Source organism: Haemaphysalis longicornis, unplaced genomic scaffold (assembly GCF_048455015.1).
Source record: "Haemaphysalis longicornis isolate Haplotype H1 unplaced genomic scaffold, Haemaphysalis longicornis Haplotype H1 scaffold_11, whole genome shotgun sequence".
NCBI classification, from domain to species: domain Eukaryota; kingdom Metazoa; phylum Arthropoda; class Arachnida; order Ixodida; family Ixodidae; genus Haemaphysalis; species Haemaphysalis longicornis.
Genome location: NW_027526214.1, coordinates 57,189,787 through 57,193,151, shown reverse-complemented (window position 1 = coordinate 57,193,151; position 3,365 = coordinate 57,189,787).

Below are 3,365 nucleotides of genomic sequence, written 5' to 3'. Positions count from 1 at the left end.
TAACATATTCCGCTTCGTTCTCCAACGTAAGCGGCATACTCAGAAAAATCCACAACATTTTACTTCAAAGCGAAAGGTAGCGAAGTGTTTTCCCTGAGCCTTCCGCGTCATGTACGGACGTTCGAGGAACATCAGAGATATTGAAACGTCATCTAAGGTCAACAACCCCCCGTTTCACAGGCAGCGGATCCAGCAATGAGCCTAGGGGCAAACTGTGCCCCATGATGACTAAAGCCTCTGTCGCCACCAGGACCACGTCTTCATTCTCTTTCCAGATAAGACAAAACTTTGACCCTGACAGCACAAACACTATCTACCTTCTTGAATGCACCATATGCCACGCCCAGAACGTTGGTCAAACTCAGAATCCGTTTAGAATGAGAATCAACAACCACCGAGCACACATAAAGTGCCTATCACACCTTTCCCTATCTAAACATGCAAATAATTTAGGCCACTCCTTCCACGCGTTCACAGCCACGGTGCCTCAGTCAAATTTCAAAACGCATTATGACCGTGAAGCCTGTGAATCATACCTTATTTACAAGTTTACCACTCTCTTGAGCGGCATAAATGAAAACACAGGCCGATTATGCTGCTTGTGGAATCAGGCACCGGAGAAGGCTGATGCAGCGAGTAACTCAGAAACTTTGGTCTAAAAGAGAAGCGTTCTTACTTCTTTTTTTCTTTTTTTTCAACTCTGTGTATAGTGTAAAGTCTACGCATTGTACTTTGTACTGTGTCAGCGTATTGCTTGTGTGTAGTTGCCATAACACATAGGCATGAATGTACATAGATTTCACCACAGTACCCCTTGATTTATATTTTTTATATATTTCTTTATCTGTATTAATATTGTTTTGTGTCCTTTTGCACTGAAGAATTGCAGATAAAACCGCTTGTCTTTTTTGTGGTGATGTTCTGTTTATAATTTTTCTGTGTGTCTGTATGCGTGTATGTAAAGAAATATGATCTTGCGTGAATGCTCTTCAAAAGCTTCATGTGGCACTGTATATCTCCTTTTTTCTATGTGTTTTTGGCCTTATGTCCTTTCATTTTTTGGTATTTTAGTGATCAAGCTTAAATTAGCATTATTTCGCATTGTATAGTCTTTGCATTGCATGACCTCGTGGACGCCTCGTGGACGGCTGTCACGTTTTACGCAGGAAAACGTTTCCGAGATTTCACGCCATGTGAAAGTACATGTCGGTTGGGTCTTTTCTTTGAAACTCTTTCATTACCTGCCATTTCCGCGCCCCTCCCCCTAATCTCAATCCCCCTCTTCCTTCCTTCGCTTTCCTTTTTTATTTCTTTTTTATTTTTTTTCCTTTGTGTGTGTGTATGTTAACGCTTGCACTAGGCATCCGTAGTTACCTCTAGGCTATCCCATCCTTTTCTCCTCACAAGTTAATTTCCTCGAGTTCTTTGCATATTTTCTGTATTTTTGAAACTCCCACACCCTGCAGGTTGCCCTACGAGGCACCTGCCGCCAGAAACAGGTCAACAAACGAGCAGGTAACGAGCCCCTCCTGAGTTCTCACCTTCTTGCTTTTCTGTCGTGACTTCAGTACCTTGCAATGCTTTCCTCTTATCTTATAGCTTCGCCTGCCTTGATTAAGCCCCCTTTCCCGTCTGTTCCCCCAAAGCACTCCAACAACCCTCTATTTTTTAACCCTTTGTGTTCTATGGCTTCGTATGCTTTTGTGTCGCATAGAGCCTACGCTTTTGCTTGATACATCTTCTTGCCCCACCCACACCTGAAATGTATTTAAACCCAAGTGACCTGCACTATTTGTATCTTTGAAAAAGACCGGCCCCCGGTCGAAACGTTGGAATAAATGTTATGTTTTTCAGTTTGACTTCTCTATCGTAAAGCTAACCTCATAGCCTGTAACCTTTTCTCTAACTATATAAATAAATATATATAAATATATATATATATATATATTTAAATCTCAGGGATACCTAGGCTGCCCATGCCCCATACTGCCGTGTCTTTTCACAGAAGACGACGAGGACGACGAAGAAGGGGCAGGGTCGCAGCGCGCGTTGTTATGGCCGCATTGCAAATTCTGTAAATAGATTTTTGCTCATCCTTCAACCATAGTTCGAGTCATTGGCTCTGCCTCCACGATACGCTCGGTGGAGAGTGCGGGTCGTGGTCCCCGTCCTGGGCTCAGCTTCAGATCTCATCGGCATTGGCGGAATCATCAAGGGTGCGTGAACCGCGTCGGGCACCCCGAGCCATACCGCTACAAGAACTCGATGGCGCCGCCCGCCCCGTGTCCCCAGCCCGTGACGAACCGATCCGACGACGACGTGCCCCCAGCACTGTGGTCCGACGTGGTAGCAAGCCCTCACCTGTTCGTCATTCCTTTGTGGGCGTCGCTGCTGTGGGCCGAAACTCGCCAAAGCCATACCTTACATCTGTGGTTGCCAGAGCTTTACTGTATATTCTCATCACATCGTTCACCTTCACCGAGCTCATCATGCTACGGCGGCCTCCACCGGGACGGTCGCCTTCGTGGAAAGGGGCATGTTACACCACCAAAGGCAATGAAGACAGCAGCCGCATGTGGCATCATGAACAAGCATCTCCAGCGACGGCGAAGCTGTGGGGGGCATGCTGCCTAGCATAAGTGTTCCCACATTGATCATCTACGTCACCATCGTCACCACGCTGCAGCATCGACCGGGACTGTCGCCCTCAACCGGGAAGGGGGTAATTTCACGGGACACTTAGGCTGCCAGTGGCCCATACTGCCATGTCCCATCACAGACGACGACGAGGACGACGATGAAGTGGCTGGGCCGCAGCGCGCGCTGTTATGTCCGCATTGCTAATTCTGTAAATAGATTGTTGCTCATTATTCAGCCATCGTTCGAGTCATTTGCTCTGCTGCCACGTATATATATATATATATTTATATCTTGTAAGGAGACGGAAGACCCGGCACAAGTCGGCACCAGTACCAGCGGACTAGGTTTAATGAGACCGTCAGTGACTCAATGGAACCAGCCAATTTCCAATTTATTTCCGTGTTCCCCTTTCCAAAATAAACATGAAAAAAGGCGGGGAACAACACCCGCACCAGCAAAGCTATGGCAGGTTTGCAGTTAATCAGATATAAATGAACAGGGGCAAGCGCCCAAAATGCAAATTTCAAAAAAAAACAAATAGTCGAATAAGAAAAACACCAAAATACATAAAAATCACAACACAAAGAGAGCACGGGAGCACCACACTGCAGTTTGAAGAGGTCGTAAACTCTAACACATACAAATGCTAGAGGCAGTATCCGCATTTCCGAATTCAGGCAGTCTGTCTCCACCACAGAGTCCGGCTGCAGAGAAGCTCACCACGA